This window comes from Callorhinus ursinus, unplaced genomic scaffold, assembly GCF_003265705.2.
Source record: "Callorhinus ursinus isolate GAN/ISIS: 27379988/994484 unplaced genomic scaffold, GSC_fseal_2.0 scaffold10, whole genome shotgun sequence".
Classification (NCBI taxonomy): Eukaryota; Metazoa; Chordata; class Mammalia; order Carnivora; family Otariidae; genus Callorhinus; species Callorhinus ursinus.
Genome location: NW_027397072.1, coordinates 17,018,098 through 17,029,057, shown reverse-complemented (window position 1 = coordinate 17,029,057; position 10,960 = coordinate 17,018,098). Strand labels below are relative to the sequence as shown.

Genomic DNA, 10,960 nt, shown 5'->3' with positions numbered 1-10,960 from the left:
GAGGAATTCTTAATCTCAGGAAACAAACTGAGGGTTGCTGGAGTGGTGGGGGGTGGGAGGGATGGGGTGGCTGGGTGATGGACACTGGGGAGGGTATGTGCTATGGTGAGTGCTGTGAATTGTGTAAGACTGTTGAATCACAGACCTGTACCTCTGAAATAAGTAATATATGTTAAAAAAAAAAAAAAGTAGTAGGATGGGAAAAATGAAGTGGGGGTGATTTGGAGGGGGAGACGAACCATGAGAGACCATGGACTCTGAGAAACAAACTGAGGGTTCTAGAGGGGAGGGGCATGGGGGGTGGGTTAGCCTGGTGATGGGTATTTAAGAGGGCACATACTGAATGGACCACTGGGTGTTATACGCAAACAATGAATCATGGAGCACTACATCAAAAACTAATGATGTAATGTATGGTGACTAACAGAATAAAATTTAAAAAATATTTTTAAAAATTAAAAAATTATACCAGTAACATCTAAATATGAAATACCCAGAAATAGGTCTAAAGATGTACGAGATTCTTATGAAAATTACAAAGTATTTAAGAAGAATTTTAAAGGACTTTAAAGAATTTAAGTAAATGTAAGAACACACCATATTCAAAGACTTGAAGATTCAGTATTATGAAGCTGTAAATCTTCTCCAAATGATCTACAGATTGAATGAAATCATAATGAAAATAACAGCATATTTTTGTAGAAAATTAAAAGGCTAGCATTAAAATGTTTATGGAAATGCAAAAGCAAAGAGCTAAGGCATCTTTAAGAAGCCAGTGAATACTGGCAGCTATCAAGACTTAGTGTAAAGCTATAGTAATTAAGACAGCAGGGTATGGATTTTATGGTATTGTCCATGAAAGAACACGGAGTCCAGAAGCCTACCCAGGATAATAAACACTTGATTTATGTCCAAGAGGACTTATCAGTTAAACAGAGCATGTATAGCCTTTTTCAATAAATGCTATGGGGTCAAATGAAAATCTATATGTAAAAAGTGAATATTGACCCATTTCTTGTCACTTACATAAAAATTTTTAAGTGAGTTGTAAAGTGAACTTAATAAAATTCTTCTAGGAAACATTTTCCATGAGTTTGGGGTATGTTTAAATTTCTTCAACAGGACAAAAAGCACTAAACATAAAGGAAAATAAATGTAGAATTAAGAGTTTCTGTTAATCAAAAATAATATACCATCATAAAGTTTAAAAAAAAAGGCACTAAGTGAAAAACAAGAGCCTGATTCAAAATATATAAAGAATTCCTACAAATCAGTAAGAAAATATCTACCCGTAGAAAAGTGGCCAAGAGCAATTCCCAACTTAGTGACCACTGAACATAGGCAAGTTGTTCAACTTTAGTAATCAGAAATGCAAACTAAAATTACAGTGAGATACCAGTATCTACCCATAAAAATGGGTAGGATTTAAAAAGACAATTATAACTATTGGCGAAGATGTGGAATGCTAGATTTCTTACTCACTGGTGGAACTATAAACTGGTATGACTTTGGAAAACTTCTGGGTAGTAATTACTGACTTACTAAAGTTGGAAATCTACATGCCCTATGAGTCATCAATTTCTCTCTGAAATCTATATCCAACGGAAATGTATGCACAAAAGCATCAAGAGTAACACACAAGAATGTTCATAGCCATATTCTATATGGCCATTAATTGAAAAAAAAATCCAAATATCCATCAATAGTGTTTCACATTCACACAATGGAATACCATACAGCAAGGAGAATGAACTGCTGCACACCACAATGTAGATAAAATTCACCAACAAAATGTTAAACAGAAGATACTGGATATAAAAATACATATTATTTTATATTAAGGTCAATGAGCAACAAACTATAATGTTTAGAGATACAGTTTAGGAGGCAAAAATATGAAGAAAAGCAGGAAGGCAATTATCATAGATATCATCACAGTAGTATCTAGGATAATGCAGTTTTAGTAATTAAGAGACTAGAATCATTCTGAGTGACTGGCTGATTACGTGGATCTGTTTGCTTTGATAATCCTTTAATACTACACTTCACCATGTATGTTATCTTTCAATTCTGAAAAGTTTAATTACTAAATTCCAGATGTGTTAAAATTTAAACTTAAAACTCAGACAATAAAAATTGCAAAAAAAAAACAACAAAAAACAGCGCGGGGGGGGGGTAGGTATGGAACCTGGAAGGTACAATCCATGTGTGTGAGACTTTCTTCATTACATGCAGGGAACTCTGTCTAAAACAAAAGCTAGACCTATTTAATTGTATGAAGAGTTACAACTTTGTTATCTTTTGTACAAAAGATTTGTAAATTGGGATGGTAAGGGTTAACATCTTACAATATACAACGTGCATTAAAATTAGAAAATTCATAGAATTCAGTCAACAAACATGTAGAATTATTCAAATTCTCTAGTAATTAAGAAAATAATCATTTTTACCTCTTATACAGGCAAAAATGTTTAAAATTCTATAAAATGTACTAATGGTAACATAGGGAAAAGGTGTTCTCATACACTGCTGACATTTCAGCTGTTTTAAAAGCAACATGGTTGGGGTGCCTGGGTGGCTCAGTCGTTAAGCGTCTGCCTTCGGCTCAGGTCTAGTCCCGGGGTCCTGGGATCTAGCCCCGCATCTGGCTCCCTGCTCTGCTCTAGCCCCGCATCAGGCTCCCTGTTCTGCGGGAAGCCTGCTTCTCCCTCTCCCACTCCCCCTGCTTGTGTTCCCTCTCTCACTGTGTCTCCCTCTGTCAAATAAAATCTTTAAAAATAAAAATAAAAGCAACGTGGTAACATCTATTCAAATTAAAAATACGTTTTTTCACCCAGCAATCTCGCTACTAAAAGGCTATCTCAGAGAAACAAATTTACCCCTATATAAGGATATACATGCAGATATTTATTACAGTCAACTTCAAAGTGGCAAAAAAATGCAAAAATAAAGGTCTATCAAAAGAGAAATTGCTGAGAAAATTAAATTCATCTGCACTTTTTAAAAATCCTGCATACATTTAAAAGAATAGAACTACATTACTTCTTATATTTCTGATATGCTAGGTGATAAAAGCAAAATGCAGAAAAAGTGTATGTGATCTTTTTTCTAAAACAGAAGCATGTCATTGTATTTATGTTCACGTAATTATATTCATTCACTCACTGAATTCTATGCACATGGAGAAAATCTAGACTATTATGACATACCTTAGGGCAGGGGTTAAAGAAATCTATGAATGGAAAAAGGAAGGAGAACCCAAGCAAATAAAAAAAAGAAAATGCAGGAAAAACTATACTTAAGAATGAATAACATGGTCATATTTATTCACTTATGTTAAATTATATGGGAGGTATACGTAGAATATCAGGTTTCTTCAAAAGGTGCTACCTTCTCTTTAGGCACCTGAATTTTTTTCCTTAAAAAAAAAAAAAAAGTCTTAAAAAATTAAGACAGTCCCAGAAAGATGTGAAGTAAGACTCAAAGGAATTTGAACTATAGAAATGACTGCCACTAGATGGCAGGAAAACCCTCCAAAAATTATAGAAACATTCTCTTAACTGCTAGAAAAACTTCTTTTATCTATACTCTTTACCTCATAAAAATAATCAAATTATATATGTATGTATACCATGGAATGAAATTCCTTCAGACTAACCCTTATTAATAAAGAAGTTAATACTAATACATAATTACCTATTTCCTAAATCATCTAGAAGTCATATTTTTTTTAAAAACTCATGAATAATGCCCCTCAGCAGTTGACAAAATATTCAATTAATATGTATTTATCTCACAACTATGTGTAAATCACAGAGGCAAACTGAAGGAAACATTTATTGAGTTTTTAATCAAGTAGAACAAAATGCAAAGTAAATAGAATGTTTACAAATAAACTAGTACAAACTAATATATAGTGGCACATCAACTCTCTAGAATGCATATAGCCACAGAACTTAACATCCCAAACCAAATAAATGAGTAAGCAAGCCATTAGGCAGATAAAACATGTCATACTTTTTCACTGAAACTCATACTTACTTATTACCAGGCCTTCTTTCTTACTATACACCAAAAGGTCTAATGATTCTTTATACGTGGTTTAGAAGTTATCCAGCTGTTCTACTTACTACCTCAAGGCTTAGTATAAAACAACTATTTTATTAAGTTTATGGATCCTGTAGTTTATGAATTTGAATATGATGAACATGATGGAGTTGGCTTGTTTCTGTACAATCAATACCCATGGCTTCAGCAAGGAAAATTCAAATGGCTGGAGTCTGGAACTGTTGACAGGACTCCTTACACATGGCCTCCCCATGTGGCTTGGGGTTCCTCACAACCTGGATGTGGTATCTGGATTTCTTACATGATGGTCCAAGGCACCAGATACAAGTGTTCCAGAAAATAAGGTGAAAGCTACATCGCTGTTTTTGAACTAGCCTTGTAAGGTCACATGGTATGACTGCTACTCTATGCTTTGGTCAAAGCACTCATAAGCCTACCCACTTCCAAGAGTAATTTTACTCCCTCCCTTTCTTGAGCAGGACTAGCAAAGTCACAGTGGATGAAAGCTTAAATATTACCGTGACAATCTTTGGATAATAAGGTATAACATAGTACGCCCTCTGGCCCCAATTCACGTCATTCCCATATGCAGAATTCATTACACCCTTCCCTGCAAGACCTCCAAAGTCTCAATCCATGATGGCATCAGAATAGTCTCAGACGTCATCATCTAAATCGGGTCCAAGTGTAGATTAGGCTCCCCAGTAGTTGTTCCTCAAGTACAGTTCCTCTTGATCTGAAGACCTATGAAACAAAGTGGCATGTTAGCCCACACACATCCAACATATCACTGTGGGGCAAGCATAGAGTAACTTCTATAGGCACTCTCATTCAAAACAAAGAATCAGGAGGCATACAGTAATTGCTTGGAAAGCCCTTCAGACTAAATTCTCCATTAGGTACATTTTCATTTTTTCCATATTGTGGCAGTAACAATTTTACTAGATATTCTTTTATTATATATAACGAAGGTCTCCAGTCTCCTTTCCTCTAGCTTTCAACATTTTCCTCAACTTCCTTAAGGCCCTCACTGACAGCCTCCTTGAGGCTTGTCAGGTTTCCTCTCTTCAAGGGCCTTCCAGTTTCTGCCCACAATTCAGTCCAAAAGTTATGGCAGCATCTCACATCTGGTGTCAAAGTTTGTTTCAGTTATTATTTCTATATAACAACTTATTCTAAAGCCCAGTGATAAAAATAATGATATTATGTCACAGATTCCATGAGAGAGAAATTGGGACAAAACACAGCAGGGTTGGCTTATCTCTGTTCCACAATGTCTGGGCCTTAACTAGGGATATGCAAGTGGTAATACACTGGAATTAACAAGAAAAGAGCCTAAATAGAACCTTTCCACATGGCTTGAGTTTCCTCAGAGCATGGAAACCTCAAGGTCACTGGACTACTTACCTGTCAACTCATCATTAAGCAGGACAATTCTAGTGAACAAGTTAGAGTTACCTTGTACAACCTAATCACACAAGTCAAGAAGCACCACTTCTCTGTACTCCTTGGAAAGGGAACGGGACAGGAGACAGTGTTGTAGCCCTTTCTGAAAACTACAATCTTCTATGCCAGTTTATCAAGAAATAAATGATGAAGACCAAAGTGCAACTGGTAATATGCGTAATGACAGGAGGAAGAAATAATGCTTGCACATGTGTTTTTGCTGCCCCTCAAAACCCTAAGATAAAATGGGGAAAAAATAACTTGGGGGAAAAATAACTTGGAAAAAATGCCACTCTGGGTTCCTCATCCACTGAACAAATAGGTCAAGAAGAATTATGTATAGTGGCTGAGGTGCTTGATCCAGCTTATACTGGAGAAATAGAGTAGAAATTAAAACAAGAGGTCAGAGAACAATATGCCCAGAATCCAAGTGATTGTATTACCTTCAAGTGCTTCCTTATTGAATGGTGTAAGTTAATGAAAAACAAGAGAATTCTTGTCTTGACTATAAGACTGATATTAGACTTGCCCTATTACAAACAGGACACAAAACAGAATATATAGAGCTGTTTGTAGACATTGGACAGCACTCATGAAGGGCTGTAATCCTTGAGAAAGGAGACATACATGGAAGAATGTCTATATTCATCCAGGTTCCCTAAGTAAATTATTTGAACCACAGTGCAGGAAGGGAGGCCAAGCACAGAGCAGTAGTTTTACTGAATTAAGGATGCAGAAATCAAGGTTCAAGACCTTGATTTATGGTAGCTGGGATATGGGTGCCAGAGTTACAGCCACAGAGAATGAACCCCAAAGGTTTGCATGGTAACTCCTCAAGTCCTTAGCAACTCCTAGGCTGCAAATTTACAGGGGAAGACTCTATATAGTTAGTGTAGCTGTGTTAAGAGGATGAGAACTGAGTAGAGTTTCTAAAAGTAACAAGGTGCTTGGGAGACTTTGCCATTTGGGCCAAGCCAGAATGTAAAGCACCCTGGAAAACAACCTGGGCATTCAGTTGAGACCCCAGAAAAGTTATCCTAAGAAGGATCAAGAATAAAGCATGAAAACAAAATTAAATAGATCTTCCCTTAAACTAGATGGGTAAAAGCCAAGTGATCCATTAGTAACTTAACCACCTACCAGAACAAAAATTTAAAATCTTAAGAGGAAGATAACATAACCCAAAACTACTACAACATATATCCACATTGTCTTCTACATAATAATAATAAAAAAAAAAAACAGGGAAAGAAACAGGTAAAAGTGATACTTAACCAAGAGAAATAATTAAAGTAGGTATCTATTAATGATAAAAACTCTCAAATTTAGACTAGAAAAAAACTTCAACCTTATTAAATGTTAACACAAAACCACAAACATCATACTTAATGGTCTAAGACAGAAGGTCTTTCCCCCTAATACAGACAACAAGACATGGATACCTGCTCCCACCATTTCTTTTCAACGTTATATTGTAGATTCTAACTACAGCAATCTGGCAAGAAAAAAAAAAAAGAGGATCCAAATAAAGGGAAGACTTAAATTTTATTTGCATAGGACATTCTGTATGCAACAAATCCAAAGAAACATACATACACATACACACACAAATTAGAATGAATGAATAAGTTCAGAAAGGTTACAAAACACAAGGTCAAAATTAAAACATCAATTGTATTCCAATAGATCAACTATTAACAATTAGAGAATGAAATAAATATCTTTCATAATAGCAACAAAGAAAATATTTAGAAACAGAATAAGTGTTTCAAGAATTGTGCACTAAAAATTACAAACATTGTGGAGGGAAAGTAAAGATCAACAAACAGATATTCTCCATTTGTGGACTGGAAGATTCAATATTGTTAAGATAGCAACTCTCCCCAAATTAGTCTACAGATTCAACCAATTGCTATAAAATCTAGCTGGGTTTTCTGTAGAAACTTAAAAGGTGACCCCCTCACATTCATATGGAAACAAGACCCAAAACCATTTTGAGAAAAAAAAAATATGAGAACTTACACATTGATTTCAAAAATATTCCAAAGCTATAGTAATCAAAACAGTGAAGTACAGGCAAAAGGCTAGTCCTATTCATCAATGGAAGATAATTAAGAGTCCACAAATAATTCATTTTGGGTCAAGTAGTTTTGACAAAGTTTCCATAACAATTCAGTGGATAAAGAATAGTCTTTTTAAATAAATGGTAATGTAAAAACTGGAAATCCACCTGCAGAAAAAATGAAGTTAGATCCTACTTCATTCCACATACAAAAATTAGCTCAAAATAGATCAAAGTCCTAAATATAAGAATCAGGATTCTAAAACTTTAAAAATTTTGTAATCATTCATCATCTTGGATTAGGTAATGATTTATTATGTATGACACCAAAAGCAAATGCAAAAGCAACGAAAATATGGATGCACACTGGACTCCAACAAAATTAAAAATATTTGTGCTTCAAACAGACATCAAAGTGGAAAAGACAATCCTCGAAAATGGGGTACAATATCTGTAAACCATATATATACAGGATAAGGGGCTTGTATTCAGAATTACTACTCAACAATAAAGAGACAAAAATTTTAATGGTGAAAACTTTTGAAAACTTTTATTCAAAGATATACAAATGGCTAATAAACACATGAAGAGATGCTCCGTATCATTAGTGAAATGCAAATTAAAACCAAAAGATAGCTTTTCACATCCACTAGGATGGCAAGAATAAAAATGGATAAAGAACCAAGAGCTGGTCCTTTGGAAATATAAACAAAATTGATAATTCTTTAGCCAGACTCAAGGGAAAATAAGGGACTCAAAATCAGAAATGGAGAAATAACTATCTAAACACCACAGAAATACAAAAGAATATAATGTCAACGAATTGGACAACCTAGAAGAAATGTATTCTTAGAAGCATAACCTTCCAAAACTGAATTAGTAATAATAAATTTGAACCAGTTACTAGCAATGAAATAGAAGAGTCAAAAAAATCTCCCAACAAACAAAACCCAGGACCAGATGGCTTCACAAGTAAATTCTATCAAACATTCAAATGATTTAAAGAATAGTATTCATTCCTTTCAAACTATGCCAAAAAATAGAAGAAAACCCTTTTAAATTCATTCTATTAGGGCAGCATTACCCTGATACCAAAATCAGACAAAGACACTACAAAAAAAAAAAAAAAGAGAGAGAGAGAATTACAAGCCAATATCTCTGATAAACAGATACAAAAATCCTCAACAAAATATTAGCAAACCACATCCAAAAATACATTTAAAAAAATTATTCACTACAATCAAGTAGTATTCATTCCAGGGATGCAAGGGTGGTTCAATATTCATAAATCAATCAACATGATACATCACATTAACAAGAGAAAAGAAACATCGCAATAGATTCAGAAGAAGCATTTGATAAAGTACAATGTCCATCCATGATAAAAATCCTCTACAGAGGAGAAGGAAACTGAGGGTTGCTGGAGGGGAGATAGATGAGGGGGATGGAGTAATTGGGTGATGTGATGAGCACTGGTGTTATATGCAACTGATAAATTATTGAACACTACATCTGAAACTAATGATGTACTATATATTGGCTAATTAAAAAAAAAACACACACCTCAACATAATAAAGGCCATGTGTGAAAAATGCACAGTTAACATTATACTCAATGGTGAAAACCTGGGAGCTTTTCCTCTAAGATCAGGAACAAGACAAGGATGTCCACTCTCACCACTTTTATTCAACATAGTACTAGACGTCCTCACCACAGCAATCAGACAAGAAAAAGAAAAGGCACCCAAACTGGTAAGGAAGAAGTAAAACTTTTACTATTTGCAAATGATATGATAATATGTATTTAAAAACCCTGGAGACTCTAGAAAAAAACTAGAGCAAGAGAATTAAGTCACAGGATACAAAATACAGAAATCTACTGAATTTCTACACACCAATAATGAAGTAACACAGAGAAATTAAGAAAACAATCCCATTTATAACTGTACCAAAAATAATACCAAGGAATAAACTTAACCAAGGAGGTGAAATACCTATACTCTAAGAACCATAAAATGTTGATGAAAGAAATTGAAGACACAAATGAATGGAAAGATGTTCCATGGTTATGGATTGGAACGGCCAACATGGCTAAAATGTCCATACTACCTAAAGCAATTTATGGATCTATTGTAATCTCTATCAAAATATTAACTGGAACAAATGATCCTAAAATTTGTATGGAAACACAAAAGAACCCAAACAGCCAAAGCAATCTCTGGAAAGAAGAACAAAGCTGGAGGTATCATAATCCCAGATTTCAACATATACTATTAAGCTATAGTAATCAAAACAGTATGGTATTGACACAAAAACAGACACAGAACAATGAAACAGAAGGCCCATAAATAAACCCATGCTTACATGGTCAATTAAACTATAATAAAGAAGGCAAGAATATACAATGGGAAAAAAGATGGTCTCTTCAACAAACTTGGTGTTGAGACAACTGGAGAGCTACGTGCAAAAGAATGAAGTTGGATCACTTTCTTAACACCATCCAGAAAAATAAATTCAAAATGGACTAAGTACCTAAAAGGAATGCATACTGAATTGCAGGAACGATACTGAATAATAAGATATCATAAAAGTTATTTACGGAGATAACTGCCCAACTTACTACAACTGCCAAACACTGAGTTGTACACTCAAAAAAGTTTATCGTATGATATAAAAATATGTCTAGTGACAAAAATAATGATAAAGACAAAAATAAAGATATTCACAGGAAAAAAAAAAGCTGAGAAAATTCATTGTTATTGGATCCAAGTTAATATAAAGGGATATTAGAAAATAAGCTAAAAAATAAGAACACTTCCAAATATAAGGGATGCAGGTGACGAATTCTTAAGTAGCTTATAGCATTAAGCACTTCCATTACAAAAGAGAAATATCTAAAATAAGTCCACCTCAAGAAGCTAGAAGCAGCAAATCAAGCAGAGTAAAAGGAAATAAAAGTCAAAGCAGAAATAATGAAATGGAAAATGGAAAAACAGTAGGAAAAAAATGAAATTTCTTTGAAAATGAGTTAGAAATAATAAAATCCTACATAAGATTTATCAAACAGAGGAGAAATTTCCCAACTCATTCTGTTATCCTGATACCAAATCCAGAGAAGACCTCACAAAAGGGAAAAAAACATAAACCAATAGCCCTCATAAGCAAAATTCCTTAAAAAAAATACTAGCACCAAGTCTAGCAAGACATTAAAAAGATTACATAACATGCCTAAATGGGCATCCCAGAAATGCAAGGGTGTTTTAACACTCAAAACTCATGTATATATATATATATATAGTCTTCTATACAGTGGTAACTGGTTAAGTTGGTTGGTTGGGGCTCAGAAGGTACAAACCTGGAAAATAAAGACAAGAAAACCTGTAG

General features: G+C 34.3%; 1 protein-coding gene across 2 annotated transcripts in view; it reads right to left on the bottom strand.

The window, feature by feature from the left end:
* Positions 1 to 3,819: 3,819 nt before the first annotated feature.
* The window catches only part of TDRD15 (tudor domain containing 15), a 46,645-nt gene continuing 39,504 nt past the window's right edge, over positions 3,820 to 10,960 (bottom strand). For both annotated transcript variants that reach the window (XM_073897037.1, XM_025867582.2), the window contains exon 4: positions 3,820 to 4,812. The gene's annotated coding sequence lies outside the window, so the exon portion shown is untranslated. The remainder of the gene's footprint in view (positions 4,813 to 10,960) is intronic.